The sequence below is a fragment of the Hibiscus syriacus genome, unplaced genomic scaffold (assembly GCF_006381635.1).
Source record: "Hibiscus syriacus cultivar Baekdansim isolate YM2019G1 unplaced genomic scaffold, ASM638163v2 tig00005974_pilon, whole genome shotgun sequence".
Classification (NCBI taxonomy): domain Eukaryota; kingdom Viridiplantae; phylum Streptophyta; class Magnoliopsida; order Malvales; family Malvaceae; genus Hibiscus; species Hibiscus syriacus.
In genome coordinates this window covers 3,649,880-3,668,066 of record NW_024062076.1, presented here as the reverse complement: position 1 = coordinate 3,668,066, position 18,187 = coordinate 3,649,880, and the positions used below count along the sequence as shown (strand labels likewise).

Sequence of the window (18,187 nt, the reverse complement as noted above, 5' to 3'; positions counted from 1 at the left end):
TCCCCACACGTAACTGACTCCCGAACCCTTAAAAACAAATTTCGGGTAACACACATGGCCATTTTGTCTTTGTAAATGATTTTTCTAATTTTTTAAAAGACACTTTTACGTATTCGACCTACCCAACCGAAAGTCGATGGCGACTCCAGATTAATTCGATATGGAAACCCATTATCATTTCATAAAGTTCGATACTAAATTTTTAACTCCTTAAAAAAATGGTGTCGATAGCTTGTCGACTCCGTTAGGGATAAATTAGAAAGTCAATCCAATAATCGCTTATTCATTGACGTGGTAGTATAAATTATGGATTCGAGTCTAAAATTATTCTATGATTCTTTTCATTGAACATTGGTTAATTTATTTTTCATTCTTTATGAAAATAGTTGTACTAATTTTTGACTTCATGGTTGCAGCTTCATTAAAATTTTCATATCGAAAGTATTTCTATCTTTGTTTTATTTTTGTCAAAGGTTTGTGAGTTCCCCCTCACACCCATCATGTGTATTGACATGACATAAGCTCTATACATGATCTTCGTCCCAATTAAGTAGGGGTGAACACTATGCTTTCTTGGTGAATTTATTCCCCGTATGAGCTATAACGATTTACTTGTTGGATATATGGATTATACCTCCGTGGGAATTTATTTCCTCGTATGGGTATATGGAAATGGATCTCCTCGAATTGAACTCATTCTGTTTGAAGCATGTAATAGGTGAGGATCGAGGGTTTGGTAGCCTAAGGGGGAACCAACATTAAGGACAATTCGAGTACCCTTTCCCTGTAGAGCTAAAACCATGCATATAGTGAACCATAGACTGGTCACCCTAGGTAGAGCCATACCGAACCTCTGTCCGTCAGTAGGTACCGAGATACGCAAAGGAGGAATGACTCCAAACCTTTTTCTTTTGCCTTAAATTCATAGAATAATTTTTTTTCAAATGAAAGCATGCGAACTAGATACCACACAGTTAGGATTAATTTCTTGAAATAAAACATGTCTGGGTAAGACCCATTTCAGTAAATGATGTTGGGTAGATATCATGTTGAGCAGGTGCTAAATTCATCTCTAAATATCATTTTTTACTTTTATCAATTACCTTATTTGTACTAACTTATTTTTTATTTTTACGTCATTTTTGCCTTTTTGCATAATATCATCATCATATGATGCAAAGGTGTTGAACCGTAATTGAATATCTGAGTGAACATGTACCAATGAGAGAACAAGGGGGAAGCTTGCTTGAAGAATTAGGACATAATCTTAGATGAGACAAACTTTTAATGAAGCCTCTACACAAGCCCATGGGAATAGAACACTTGAGAGATCGAGTTTCTAAGGATGAAGTACCAAGATAAATCATCACGTACTTTAGACTAAGCACCCAAGTGAAGGCATGTTTGTAAAATGGACTACCTTGTAAAGTGAAGACTTCGATCTCCAATGAAACTTTTTCTATGATTTTCAACGTTGGGATCAACACCATTTTGCATTTGCATTTTTACTTTACATTTGCATTGACATCCTTGCATCTCAGCGTTTGCATCTATACACAATTATATTTATTGAAGCATTATAACATTCATGCATTCAATAAAACACCTTAACTAATAAGATAAGATTTTCGTTCGCAGTAATCATAGCCCCTACTAGTAGCAAGAATACTTCATGCCTGCAGAATACAAAGAAGATGACTAAGGAAATGGAAAACAGACTAATGAAATTTGAACAAGAACAAAAGGATATGCAAGAGGACATGAGAAGTAGGTTGACTAAGATCGAGGCCGACATTGCAAACTCACAGCTCGATATATTGAAGAAGATAAAAGATATATTCAAGAAACACATGATTGTTGATAAAGTTCCTACTGAAATCCCCACATCGTCTAGACAAAACCTTACGCATCCTTTGGGTTCTACACCTATTCATATTACTATGGATACTTCTGTACACTAGGAATCTCAACCTCAAGCATTCTTCACCGTTGAAAACTGCCACAATATCATGTTGGAACTTCTAACTATCCTATTGCTTTTGGGGTGAAGTCAAGAGAGTTTCATGCTGACAATGAGGTCCTCGGTCTAGGTGAATTAGATAAGAAGAAAAAACTCTCTCAACAGGTGAAGAATTTGGAGGAGAGCATAAAACTTAGGGAAATAGATGATTCATTTTATGGGATTGACGCAAAAAATTTGAGTTTGGTCCCCGACTTGGTTCTTCCATCAAAGTTCCAAGCTCCTGACTTCGAGAAATATTGTGGAACTACCTTCCCTTTGTCCCACGTCACCATGTTCTGCAGGAGAATGTATGGCTACCCAGAGAATGAGAAGTTTTTGATCCACTTCTTTCAAGACAACCTAACTAGTCCCGCTTCCAGATGGTATAATTAACTAAGTCGTGCTCAAGTCTGTTGTTGGAAAGATTTCACTCAGGCTTTCTTAGGTCAATACAATCACATGACTATATGGATCATAATCGAACAACGTTGCAAAATATAGAGATGAAGCGTAATGAGAGCTTTTGACAGTACACCCAGAGATAGAGGGACGTTGTATCTCGAGTGTATTCGCTAGTAACTGAAAAGAAGTTTATCGTCATGTTCAATAATACCTTAAAATCCCCATATATTGATCACATGATAGGAACTGCCACTAAGAGTTTCTCTGACGTCATCATATGTGGAGAAATGATCGAAAAATCTATCAAGAATGGTAAGATAGGGGGCACTGGCAGTTTTGATGTTGAGACGAGAGCTGAGGTCAACATAATGGGATCTTATTTAGCTAATCATGGGACCGGAGGTCGTAAGGTGAACCGATAAAAGACTCATATCGATCCAATTCTGATGACATACAAAGAATTTCTCCCAACACTGGTTGAGATAAACCTGGTGACTCTAATATAATTCAAGCCAAAGGAACCCTCGTTTCCTGAAGACTATGATGTTAATGTAGTGTGGAGCTACCACATAGGAAGCTCAGGGCACACTACCGAGAATTGTGGGGAATTGAGGAGTAAGGTTAAGAATTTGATCGATTCTGGGCATGAACCTTCAAAGAGTGATGTGGCATTTTGATGCGAGTAAGGAAAAGTTCATTGCATCCACCATGAAGTTTTGTTGCACTTTCATGAAAAACCTTTTTTATCCTGTTTGAACCTATTTTTCCTTCTTTCTTTTTTTAAAAAAGTTTATAAGTCACTTAACGCTCGAACATATTAAATAAAATGTTACCTTATGAGTTTATAAGCAACGAGTAAATTTAAATCTTGAAATTCTTTAGATATCAATAGAATTAAAAGCCCTTTAAATAATCGAAGTTATAAATCTTTGACAAAGTGATAAGACCGAACCTTTTTAAAATGAGGACCCTTGATCTTACTCTAGAAGGTACAATCAAACACCATACTATTCTCTTGCTGGGACAAACGATTTGGCATTCATGTATGTATATGAATGGACAAAATGGGGCACATTGCATATGAGGTTGCAAAGCTGAGTGATTTCTATTTTTTTTGATGATGTTAGATGATGACTATATTCTTTTCATATAGAATGGTGGAGTAGATGAATTTAGTTTAGTTGCTTGAAAATTGAGCTCTGAGGATGGAATTTCCTGACTTTTACTAACACCCAGACTATAACATATTCTTTTTGACTAGTTTAAGAAATCTTAAACTAAAAAACTTAGAGAAATAATGAAAGTAAATTTTAACTTTATTGTGGGACTCTACTGAAAGTATTAAGTTGTTAATCTTCGGAGGTAATGTATGAAGCAACTATGGAGGTAATGTCTGAGCTTTATAAAGTGAGTTCCGTTTGAATGGTCAAGTCGAAGACTTTCTGACACTTGAATCCTCTAATTAGGGGTATTCCACTAAAGTAATGGGCTATGTCAAGAGCCCTAACTTTATGAATATGATTACATTCAAATCAAGACACTAGTCTCTATGTGTCGAGATGAATCTCCTAGCAAAATCCAAAGTGAATACAAGAACACCAAAGTTAACAAGGTATCATTTAAAGAAAGGAAATAAGGCCTAAAGTAACTGTGAATTGAGAAGAATTCCAATGAAAGGTGTGATAAGAGAGTTAAGAAACATTTGTTATAGTCAACTTCGCACAAGAACTCAAGAATTTTGTCTTTAGACCGATATTTCTGCACTAACTCTGCTGAAGGAGTCTATGAAGCTTGAACGAATGAAAGATCTCATAGAATTGAAACATTTTGTCCGCATTCGATTAAATGCCAAGCTAGAAATAAGGGGCATACACAACGTTCCCAAGGACAAAGAAAAGAAAAAGGACTCAATGATTGAAACCTTAGAAAAATAGGAAGCCAACCTGAAACCAACCCATCAATACTGACACTTGTCCAAGAATATTAACTTTGAAAATTTAAAGAGTAGTTAATTCTTTTAATATTTATTGAACTCATGTTTTGTTATTTGCCTCAATTGTGAGCTTAATAAGGTGTATTATTTTGTTTCTTCAACATTTTTTTCAAAAGAAAAAAAATATCTTTCAAACAATATACTTTTCCTTGGAATGATATCGTAGAAACCGGGAAAAGGTTGCTCAAACTTAGAACCTCAAAACTAGAAATGAGGAAAAATAAACTGAAAGTTGAAGGCCAATATTGTTGGGGAATGAGGAAAAACATGTCATAAGAAGAAGACTCGACAAAGACTAAGACTCCTCATGGAGACAAAGATTCAAGAATGTGGAACTTACAATACTAAAATTACATCATGCATGCATATTTAGGCATTTGAAAAAAATAGGAGCATAACATTCATTTTTCATCAAGTTTTGAATGTTTGACAAGAATTCAAGAAGTAAACAGAGATTTTGTTTCATGCAAAAGAAGAAGATCTCAACAAAGATTCAGTCCACCTTATCAGCGTTGAAAGAAGTGGATCTCAACAAAGAATTAAGGAACTTCGAGTACTTTATATGCATATCAATGACACATGATGATAGACCAAACATTTTCAATGGAAGGGTTCATAATGAGAAGAACTCGTATGATGAGGCAGAAAAAGTTCTCAATGTGAAGAAATTGTTCAACCTTGGTTCGTCCATCACAGAAGGAGGTGGATCAACATTTCCAATGGAAGGATTCATAATGAGAAGAACTCATCCGATAAGAGAGAAAAAGTTCATAATGAGAAGAACTTGTTCAACAATTTCTCGATTCCATCACATAAAGAGTTGGATCATCATCATATTGCTTGAGATAATTTTCCTTGAAACTCAAATTTCAATATAATTTCACTTGAGGTTTAAATATATAACATAATAAGTTGGATTAGTATTACCTTTTGGCTCGATTCCATCATATGAACAGTTGTATAAGCATCATATCGCTTGAGATACTTCAAATCCATCACAAAAGGAGGTGAATTAACATTTTTAGAAGGGAGTTCATAATGAGAAGAACTTTCCGAAGAAATTTATAATGAGAAAAACTTGTCTAAGAAGACTGAAGAGTCATAAAGAGAGGAGCTTATAGCTCAAGAATTTCAACAGTTCGGGCCAGATAAAATTGTTGCTTTTTATCTTTCCCTATTCATGTTTCACAGTAATGAGCAAAGAGGGACAATTATAACCACCATTTTTATCCGACCCATTATTATTATTAAGTAAAAACAACCCAAAAAGAATGATTGTTATTATTAAATTAAAATTAAAGCCCAAACAAACAAAAACCCAGTAGTGGCCCACGTGAAGGCTAGGGTTTCACCCTCTTGCTCTTGGAACCTCCTCCTCACAGTCGTCAGATCTGGAGTGACCTGAAAGTCCATATTAAGTATAGATTAGGTTTTCCAAACCCTAATTCCTTCTGAAACCTAGCATTAGGATCCATGTCGTCGATGCCTCCACTTACCCATGGTGCCCCGTTCATTAGATGCACGTGTAAGACTCCTTATCTCCCAAAGTTACTGCCGTCACCACTGTGATCCATGTCGATCACCACATGAGAAAAGGAATCCTCGGGGTAAAAATATATTATCCCATACCTCACTCGCATCACCGCCACTCATAGAGTATGTCCTCTGGCGTTGTCACCACCTCGGTCAGACCACCCAGAACCAAAAAAAGTAAAGAAACACAAGGGAAAACCAGAGATCTCCTTCTTTTAATTCATATGCAATAATGAAATTGATCAAAAATAAATTGAGGCTTATATATTCGAGACAAAAAACCAAAAACATGACAAAGACTTTTAAAAACCACAAAATCGAGGAAAATTTTAAAAAAATGAAGAAAAAAAGGAATAGAGAGAAAAAAACACAAGAAAAAGGGAGAGGAGCAACGAACCTTGGCCTTATATCGGAGCCTCCAAACGTTGCCGAAAAACGTGAGCTTTTGAAGGTAATCTCCTAGATTTAGGACGAGGGAAGATGATCTTGGGCATGTAGTGAGTGGTTTCAAGTTTAAAAAAAAGGAGAGGCACATTTTGGGTTGGTTTTCTTGAGTTTTGGCCACCATGTATGATGACGTGACGATACGATAAGTGATGGTAGTTAGGTTTCTGCTTCCCGCGACGAGGTGTAAAGCATAAGAGAGGGGAGAAAGTTGAGAGAAAATAATTTTCTCTCATTGATAAAAAACTAAAATGAGCAAATGGGGTTTAATTACCCGTCCAGCTCAGTTGGTAGAGCGTAAGGCTCTTAACCTTGTGGTCGTGGGATCGAGTCCCACGGTGGGCAATTCATAATTCTGACTGCCGAAGGTCTTCCATGGAAGATGCTCTCAACCCGTTGGGGGCAGCCTACTACCTTATCTCCCCATCACTCCATTACATATGGGAATAGGGTCAGTTAATTTCTTGGGGTTATATACCCTGCGTGAAATGATGCCATTTTGGGGGTCCAGGGTGTGCATTTTAGCACTTGAGTAAATCCCATTTTGGGCAACTCATGCTTTGTAACTTCACATTTTTGTCACTGAATAGATATTTGGTTTATTTTGAATTTAAACCATGAAATTTCGTTCTATTTTTATTCTAGTCACTATCCATGCTTAATTATATTTTGGTCGAATGCTTGATTTGATCCTTCACATTTTGAGTTCATTACACTTTAGCCCTTAGTTCATCATATGTTAAAAAATGTCATATTCATGTTGTAGATCATTCTAAGTTTAGTGCATCATTTTATTTTAGTCACAATTTGCCTACTGATTTATTTTGGTTAAATATCTAATATGCTTTACCAATTTAAGATTTATTGCATTTTACTCCTACTTGTTTGTCACATGCTCGAAATTGCTCTATTTATGTTTTAGATCCTTTCAACTTAGTTTCATAACTATTTTAGTCCATGTCTTATTTAACTTGGTGTTTTTTGTCCTTGTACTTTTATATATGTATATATGTATAGTTTCTTTATTAATTTATTAGTTTTATCTCTAGCATTTATTTTTAACATATGTATATAGTTATTATATACATTTTTAAACTCTTACATATTTATATACATATTTTATTTTTTTCAAAATTAATCTTGTTTAAAATAATGTTTTTTAAAATACTCATTTTATTTAATAATATATCTATATTTTGTACTCGTATTAATTTTCAAGAACATGTTTTGTAGAATTGACATGAAAAATGCAACCAGTTAGAGGTAGTGCAATTCAATACGACAATCGAACGGAAAGCGAACTTCAAATAAACTAGTACGTTTTGATAAAATTGATGAAGTAATATTTAAATCATTAGTTCATTATTGCATGAAAATGTGTCTATTTGTTTTAGCATGTTGTTTAATTTAATTTTAATTTATACTCTATTCATTGTTTAAGGTGACGTTAAATTTGTCAATGTTCAATAAAAGGACCACATTTTAAATTTTGATACAAATCCATAAATTTCACCACTATGACAGCATATAAGCGATCATGTACCAATTTTGGGCGTTGTGGGAGTGCTAATCATTTCTCACACGTAACCAACCCCTGAACCCTTAAAAACAAATTTTTGGTAACACGCAAGCACATTTTGTCTTTGTAAATAATTTTTTCTCAAAATTTTTTTTAAAAGAAGCTTTTAGGTATTTGACCTACCCAACACAAATGTCGATAGCGACTCCAAATTAATTCAATTTTGAAACCCATAATCATTTCATTAAGTTCAATACTAAATTTTCAACTTGTTAAAAAAATGGCGTCGACAACGTGAAAATTGAGAAAATCAATCTAACATATTGATCCACGAACAACTCTAAATGCATTGATAAACTATTCTAAAAAAGGATCTAACTATATAAGGCCAACGATTTTTTCTGATAAAGAGATATGCCTTGATGAATACAACACAAAATGCAAAACCATTATAACAATAAAAAAAATAAAACCATAAGAGTAGACGAATAATCATGCTATAAAGACAAACAAAATAAGAACAAGAGTTGCCACCACCCGCCACCTAAGGCGATACTCTAAAACAAAAATTAAAGAATCACTTTAAAGAGAAAACTAGGACTTAATTGTATATTATGTTAGTGGTGTCATAGAAAAACTAAAAAGGCTTATATCCCACATTGAAAAGGAACATATCTTTGTAAAAGTATTTAAAGGGTCGCTGGTTCTTTCTCATAATGAATGTTAAGATAACTCCCTTGATGTGTGTTGTTACTCCCTTTGGCTTCGTTCATGGTTGTGGTTGTGGTTGTGGTTGTGTCTTCTATACTTATCCTGTGCATATTATCTTATTTGGATAAAATAAGTAAGAATTTTCCCTACAAAATGTTTTTGAAGAAATTGAAATGAATAAATTTTTTACTCTATTTATAGACTTGTTTCAAACCATTTGAACATAGAAAATGTTCTATAAATAACATGGAATAAATTTGGGATTTAATTTGTTATAATTTGATAGAGATATGACAGCGGATGAAAGAATGTTGCTCTTGTCTAAGAATCAAACCTATAAAGCTCTAGACTCAATTAAAGAACGCGAATGAGAGATTGGGATATGGGCGGCAGAGATTTGATGTTGAAATTAGGGTTGTTGGAAATTGAGACTGATAAAAGATTAAGACAAGGAAAAGCTATGGTAATAAAAATATAAAAATAAATAAAGACAATTGATAAGATAAGATATGAAGAACTTAGCCAAATTAGGGTTTTTGATCAAAATTGATCTTGTGGATAAATCAGAAGTAGGCGTGTAGATGATGTTGATGATGATGGAAATCGATGGATAAGTGTCTTACGAACCCTCCTAATCGCAATTAACTAGGTAAACTCGATAATCATCTCTAATCATCCCTCCTAATCACAATGAAGAGGCAAACCGGAGTGTGAAGATCTCTCACACAAAGAACTTGAAAAGAACGCAATGAAAAGAAGCTCCAAAGGAACAAGTAATCAACACTTGCAAAGATAAACTCTCAATGTATTGTATTCAAGAAAATATGTGTTTAGAATGGTGTGAGCAACATTCTTTATATTGGTTTAGAGGAATCCTTTTTGTAACATGACTAAGTAATATAATAAAAATAACAAATAAAAAATAAAATTTATCCTAATCTTAATGGAATGGGAGGTACAATGTGATCCATTGATGTAGTGTTTAATCCAATGGTAATGATGAAAACAAGGAGTTATGAAGTTTAAAATGAGATGAACGGCCAGGATGGAGCTTCTGGAATGTGATAGGTGGCATGACATGTGATAAGCTATCATGGCTTTATCATTACAAGCAAATTACCTTTCTATCCTAAGATGAAAATATTGAAAATTCGTAATTAATTACAAAATCTCGTATTAATCTCGTATAGGGATTTCTGCACGCGTTGTCTTTGCTAAAATGTGCATATCTTGAGTTCCATATATCATATTGATTAGATTTAAGAACGGATGGAAATCTAAGAGACAACCGGTAATATCTCTAGAAGACATGTCGACCAAATAGCATCATGATCACATATAAAAAGTAATTGCAAGTTTGTTGCTATTTTATTCTTCTTTTCCAAGGCTTGGTCATGTGGATCAATTGTAAGCGTTAGTTCATCTTCCTTTGATATGAATCTTGTGATGCATGCATCGTAATTCAACAACGTTAATAGCTGTAATATAACAGATGTAACAATTGTTATTTTCTAAAGGATAATTTGATGTACTAAGACCTTTTCTCATCCATATTCATTCTTTTATTGCAACATATAGCAAATTAAATGGATTTTTCTGCTTGAATGATGGCTGGATTTGTGTTTTGTGTCTCTAGAAAAGCCTATAAATACAGTGATTTTGACATTTTTTTCATCATAAAACAAAACATTCTTCTTTGCTCTTACAAAAGCTTTCTTCTCCTTCACAGTTTTCCAAAACTTGCAAACATTTCGAAGTTTCTAGTGGTGAAGAGCAATACCACCTTTGTCCACTCCAATCTCTTAATTGTATGAGATTTCGGAGAATCGTGTTAACCTCTGGGGCATTCGACTATTGTTGCGATTACACTCATCGAACCGAATTAGCTTCCAAGGCAATAGATTTCGGAGAACCGTGTTAACCTCTGGGGCATTCGACTATTGTTGCGATTACACTCATCGAACCGAATTAGCTTCCAAGGCAATGGATCACCATGACATGGTTTTCAGTTATGTGATTTATTTTTTTGTTTATATATTTTTAGTCAGTGTTAATAATTTGACTATTGATAAACCACATATGATATAATTACATTGATCTACATTACTAATATATTCTATCAATTTGATAAATTACAATGAATGATGATTTAATTATGAAACGTTTCAAATTTGACTATTGATCTAATAATTTTATCAAATCACTTAACTATCTAAATGATATTAACTAAATATATAATTACATATTTGATCTACATTACTAATATATTATATTAATTCGATCATATTTTTATTGAAAGTTATTTTCTATGTGAAAAATTAAAGAAAATAGAGATGAATAGGATTGAAATCCCATACCACTAGGTGTAAATAAGAAGGCATTACCACCGAGACAAGTCTAATGCTGGAAATAAAATGATTAAACTATAATTAATCAATTGTTAATATAAAAACATGTATTATGATATTTTTATTTAAATAATATATACTAAATATATTCTTAATAGTTTACTATTAGTTGTTTATTTTTATTGATTAAACGAATAAATAATGAAAATTAGATGTATAATTATATTTTTTTTTAACTTTCATGTAGATATAATTTTTCTATTAAAAATTAATGACATATGCCATAATTAATATAATTTATATAATTAAATTACCTATTTGATAAAATTAATCGATCAATAATCAAATTAAAACCATCTTATAATTAAATAGTCATTCATATAATTTATCCTAATAATAATATTAATAATAATAATTTCATCCATCAAATTAAGGAATGTATCGCACACGAACTTTATTTATTTTTTAATAATAATAAAAACATTATGTTAATTTGTTTGCAAATAAGAAAAGATTCAATCTTTCACACGAAAGTAAAAGAAATAGTAGTAGCATAAAATCATATATAACGTTTTCAATGATTATTAGCATTACTTTATTTATGATGACACGTCAGTTTTACCGTTAAGTTTCTTTTAACGATGGGTGACCAAATGAAATCGAAACGTAACATCCTGTATAATTTTTAAACAAAAAATAATTGAATAACCAAAACAAAACAAAAATAATAATTAAATTACTGAACATATAATTCTAAAACAAAAAATAGTTCGACAGCCGTAATAAAGTTTACAACATATCATAACCATACCAAATAAAAATAATTAAATCCGAAAGGATAAATTCTTAAATGAATCTATTCCTAAAAGTTTACTTTGCAAAATGTTAGAATCCCATAGCTGTCCGTTATAAGAGGGAAGAAGCCAATTTGTTTCCAAATACAAAGCAACAAAAACAGAGTTTAAGAAACAGGGGAAAGCAGAGTCCCTTTCCAACAATACCAACTCATAGTGTTTTATAGGGGACGAAGCAGAAGCAGAAGCAGAAGCAGAAGCAGAAGAAGCAGTGATTACAATAATTTTTCTAAAGCAATGAAGCTTTCTTCAATGATTTCTCCCTTTCTTTTACCAATCTTCCTTTTTTCTCTTTTCCAGACTCCAACTTTTGCTTTCACAAAGGCAAGCAAACCCCTCTCTTCAATTATTACATCTTTTCTTATGTTTCATTTGATTCTTGGCTTCTTTTGGTTTTCAAGTTTCAATATTTATATGCTCAGAATGTACCTATCTGCTTCATTGAAACGAATTTATCATTTTTTTTCTTCTTGTTTTTGCAGTCTTACATAGTGTACTTAGGAGGACACAATCATGGTCTGAATCCCACATCGGCTGAACTTCATGAGGTCAAGAAATCTCATTACGAATTGCTGAATTCATTTGTGGGAAGGTATTCTATTTGATGATTACATGAAAAATATTCTCAATTATCATCCCCCTCTTTAACGCATATGCTTCAATTTACTTTCACAGCACTGAAACAGCAAAAGAGAGAATCTTTTACTTGTACACTAAGAACATCAATGGCTTCGCTGCTATACTTGGTGAAGAAGAAGCATCACAAATATCAAGTAAGTGTTTTTCCGTTTTTAGTTTTTACTCTTGTTTTTTCTTTTTTCTTTTTTGCATGATCTCTCAATGTTCATCATTTATGAATGCAGAACATCCAAATGTGGTTTCGGTTTTCCCCAACAGAGGAAGAAAGCTACACACAACACAATCATGGGATTTTCTCAGATTAGAGAGAAACGGATTATCCCTTCGGATTCTCTCTGGAAAAAGGCAAGGCTTGGTGAAGATACAATAATTGGAAACCTTGACACTGGTAAAAAGTTTGAACCTTTTCTCCCGTTTTTTTTTCCTTACAACAATTTTGTTAATCCATCAACCCTCATTTTTTGCATGGAATTTTGGGTTCTTGATTTGATGTTTACACGTTTAAAAACGATTCATTTCATCAAATAAGACACTTGCAAGTTGACTATGATATTGTTTTGACTTATTCTTTTAACAAAAGAGTTTCAAATGATCTTAGAACTAATGCAGACTGATTAAGTTGGAAAAAACCAGATTTTTGGTGCTAATCTGCAGATAAATTTGCACCATATGTTTTGGACATTATATCAATATGACAGTGGTAGGGTCAACAGCAAATAATTTTTGACTATAGAATACATGCTTTTTTAGCTTCCTTTTTCTCTTATAATATGTGTGCCACTGTTTGCTTGTCAATCGCTATCATGTTTTGACATATTTTGGCTAAAAAGTAATGCCTTTTTTTCTTTACCTTTGATGTTGTATCTGATATATATATATGTGTCTGGCCGGAATCTAAGAGCTTTAGCGACGATGACATGGGGCCTATCCCATCTCGATGGCGGGGTCGTGTCAACGCGGCGTTCGTTGTAACAGGTTAATTTCACTTAATTGAATCAACTTAGATGATGAAAGGATATACTGAATTTTCATTATTGAAACTTTACTGCAGACTGCAATATATCATTGAGCAATCCATGCTTTTTTTTTTGCCAAAAAAGAAAATTGGGTTGTCCCATTGCTGAATTGGGAAAAAAACAGAAGTGTTTTTGCAGGGAATCTGTATGAAATAATGTTTTTTCAATCAAAGCCATGTTCATATATGCAATAGCAACCTCAATTATGAGGCAAGGTTTTTGAGAGGGAAAAGGGCCCATTTTTCTAAAGTGGTGCAACTGACCCTCCTTTGTAGGGTATATGCATTGATAGTGGAATTCATATGTGAATCTCATACTCATTGAGTTTTGTTTTAAACGAATATATAAATAATTGTTTTCAAATTCCGTTGAACATCATTGCAGTTCATAATATTTCCTTTGTTTATTATATCTTTTCATTTGTCTTTGAATCTCTTTGACTTAACAAATTCTTTGTTTTATGAACACATGATTCCTTTCGGTCATGACTTTGTGTGACAATTACAAAGTTACAAAGTATTTTAATCATTAATTGTTGTAGGGATAAATTGAAGACCCAGAATTTCCTTTTCAATAATATATTGATAAAAGGAGCAACTAAGGAAAAGAAAGATCAAGTTTTTTTATATATAAAAAGCAAAAGGGAAGAAAATCCATTTGAAGTTGTTTGGCTCTCTTTTATTTTCTCTTTGATTCTTTCCACTATCCCTCCATTGATGTTGACCGTTGACCATGGAAATCATAAAGTCATACCTATTGTTTGTCACCTTTTTAACCTCTTATTTATGCTACACAATGGTTTCTTTCTTACTTTCTTTAGTTATGATTTAAGGTAAGTTTCTTCAATCGATCGTTATCCATTGTTATGATTTTTAGGAAGCTTATCGGAGCCAAGTACTTCAACAAAGGGTATGCCGCTTTCCTCGGTGAAGAACTCAATGCCACCTTAAGGACTGTAAGGGACCTCGAGGGCCATGGTTCCCATACTCTATCAACAGCTGGTGGCAACTTTGTTCATGGCGCTAGCGTTTTTTGTTATGGCAATGGCACTTCAAAGGGAGGTTCACCTAAAGCCCGTGTTGCTGCTTATAAAGTTTGTTGGCCCCCTGTCGATGGTAACCAATGTTTCGATGCTGACATCATGGCTGCTTTTGATGCTGGCATAAGTGATGGTGTGGATGTGTTTTCCTTGTCTTTGGGTGGTGAGCCGGTTGAGTTTTTTGAAGATGGTGTCTCCATCGGTGCCTTCCATGCTGTTAAGAAAGGGATTTCTGTCATTTTATCTGCCGGAAACTCTGGACCGACTCCCCGTACCGTATCGAACTTGTCACCATGGATGTTTACTGTTGGTGCTAGCACAATTGATAGGGAGTTTACAAGTTATGCTGAGCTAGGAAATAACGTGCAACTCAAGGTACCTATTTATATGCTGGCTAAGTAATAATTAAACCTCTGAATGGCTTGCATTATGTTCCTGTTGTATATCTGCCAGGGAGCTAGCCTTGCTACTGCAGCATTGAAATCGAAAAATTTGTATCCGCTGATCAGTGCTGAACAGGCCAAAGAGGCAAATGCATCGGCTGGTGTTGCATAAGCCTCATGCTTTGACTCCAAACTTGTAATTCTGCATCATTTCGTTATATTCAATGAACTTCTTTTGGTTTTCTTTCTTTTTTCCATCCAGTATCCTCTGTCAAGCAGGATCACTGGATCCCAAGAAGGTTAAAGGGAAGATATTAGTATGTCTTCGCGGAGAAAACACAAGAACAGATAAGGGAAGGCAGGCTCTTCTTGCAGGCGCAGTTGGCATGATTCTTGCAAACGATGAGAAAAGCAGAAATGAAATTATAGCGGATTCTCATTTGCTTCCAGCTACTCACTTAAATTTCACTGATGGTCTCTCAGTTTATGCATACGTTAATTCAACCAAGTATCTTTCTTTCTTCTACTACAAGCTACTTCAATTTTTTTTTTTTTTGCTTTTCTTCCATAATAGTCCATTCATGTTTATGAACATATGCTAGGAACCCTACGGCTTATATAACACCAGAGAAGACAAAATTGGATACAAATCCTGCACCATTTATGGCTTCTTTCTCTTCTAGGGGACCCAACGTGATCGATCCAGCAATCCTTAAGGTAAAATTGCATTGATATGACTATGCGTGTGTGTATATATATATATTCTGGCTGGCAAATCTAATGTTTCGGATACCGTTTCAGCCGGATATAACAGCACCAAGAGTGAGCATCATTGCTGCATTCACTGGAGCACTCGGTCCAACCGAAGACGCCTCAGACAGTCATAGATTACCTTTCACTTCAATGTCCGGAACTTCCATGTCGTGCCCACATGTTTCTGGTATTGCTGGTCTTCTCAAGAGTCTCCACCCAGATTGGAGCCCTGCGGCTATAAGTTCTGCTATCATGACCACTGCAAAAACTAGAGACAACTCTGTGAATCCAATGCTTGATTCAGACAAGAAGATGGCAACCCCATTCGAATACGGCGCAGGACATGTGAAACCGAACCGTGCAATGGATCGTGGTCTCGTCTATGACTTAACCATAGACGATTACTTGAACTACTTGTGTGCTCGAGGCTACAACCAAACCTTGATACAACTGTTCTCGGGCAAGCCATACTCATGCTCCAAATTAAACCGAGTTACAGACTTGAACTACCCTTCCATAACAGTCCCTGAACTAGACCACTCAGCCACCATTACAAGGAAAGTTAAGAATGTAGGTACACCGTGGACATATAGAGCTCATGTCAAATCACCTATACCGGAGTTTCAGTCACGGTTAAACCTTTGACATTGACGTTTAAGAAGATGGGTGAAGAGTTGAAATTTAAAGTGACATTTAAAACTAAGAGGATAGTAGAAGCAGATGCAGGTGAAGAAGGATATGCATTTGGGGTGTTGACATGGTCTGATGGATTTCATTATGTTAGAAGTCCTTTGGTGGTGAAGCATAAGTAGATTTTTTTTTTCTTTTAATATATTGGGGGTTTGATTTTATTTCTCATTCCATTATTTAAGAAAAAGTTTGTAGGAAGAAATGCCAAATAAGGCATTTAATAGAGGGGTTATTCCCATTTTTGTTTTAGTCTTTCAGATTTTTTTTTTCTTTAGAAAAAAAAATGCCAAATGTAATAGCATTTTTAATGGTCAATGTCAATTATTCATTTTACATTGTTTTTTATATGAATGTGTTAATATTTTGATTATTTCATTGTGGACGTTAGCCATGTTCTTATTCGGGTGAATGCTTGGTGGGAGATGCCACCGGAAAGCTGGTGTAAGTTAAACACGAATGGAACCATAAGGACCATTGATGGGATGGTATGGATATTTATATTCATTAATGTAAATCAGAATGATGGTATGAATATTTATATCCATTAATGTAAATCAGAAATTATACATTGAAAGAAGATGTTGGTAATCCTTTGACAATGACACTCTTTTAAAAGTATACACAATCTATGCTAATAAATGAAAGCAAACATTGGAATATTAAATTTTACAAATTTAACAATACACGTCTATGTTAGGAAAATAATACCGAGTACAAGTAATTTCCCTATAACCAGATTAGTGAGAATGCAAAATAAAAGCGGAAAAATAATACCCGAAAATTGATAACGGAGTTCAGCCAATTGTGCTTACGTCTCCGGGCTGCTGCAGATCTTTTACTAAGAGAGAAAATTTACAGGTGTTTACAAAACACTCACTACTCACAAGAAAGCTCTCTAGTATAGGAAGAAAGAAATGTTTTGGGATGATTTTGAAGCTAAATGGGTAAGGGTATTTATAGTAGAAACTTAGGGACTAATCTTTGAAAATACCCTAAAGTGCAATGACTAAAGTGAATTTACCCATTCCTATTTTCAACAAACATCTACCAAAATTTTACCAAACTTTGAAAAACATTTTTCAAAGAAACATTTACCAAACTTTGAAAAAAACATTTTCCAAAGTTGGTTGCCAAACTTTGAAACTTTTAACAATCTCCCACTTGAAGACTGATTTTAATATGTCTTCACACCTCGATCAATGCAGCATCATGTCTGGTCTTGTTATTCTAGCATGCCAACTGAAGTTGAACACAGCTTCAGTTTGTCCGTAGTCACCGTCTTTGTCAACATGTCTGCCGGATTTTGAGCTCCACTAATCTTTTCAAGTTTCAAAATCCCATCTTCCAGAAGAGACCGGATAAAATGATATTTCAATTGTATGTGCTTTGTCCTGGAATGAAAAGACGGATTCTTTGCTAGATGGATAGCACTTTGACTGTCGCAATACAAGATATTGTTTTCTTGTTTCTTGCCTAACTCTTCCAAGAAACTTTGGAGCCAAACCATCTCCTTGCTGGCTTCCGTAACAGCGACATATTCTGCTTCAGTTGTGGAGAGAGCAACTATCTTCTGTAGTTGAGAAATCCAACTCACTGCAGTTCCTCCTAGAGTATAGACATACCCTGTAGTGCTCCTTCTGATGTCGACATTTCCGGCTAAGTCAGCATCTACATAGCCTGTCAGTATCATATCTCCACCTTTGAAACAAAGTGCTTTGTTTGTGGTACCCGAAGATATCTGAGGATCCATTTGACTGCTTCCCAGTGTACCTTGCCCGGATTATTCATGTACCTGCTAACAGCTCCCACTGCATGAGCAATATCTGGTCTGGTACAAACCATGGCATACATCAGACTTCCA

The 18,187-nt window shown here is 34.3% G+C and overlaps 1 pseudogene; it reads left to right on the top strand.

The window, feature by feature from the left end:
• The first annotated feature begins 12,043 nt into the window (after positions 1–12,043).
• Positions 12,044–16,531, top strand: LOC120200488 (annotated as a pseudogene).
• Positions 16,532–18,187: the final 1,656 nt, after the last annotated feature.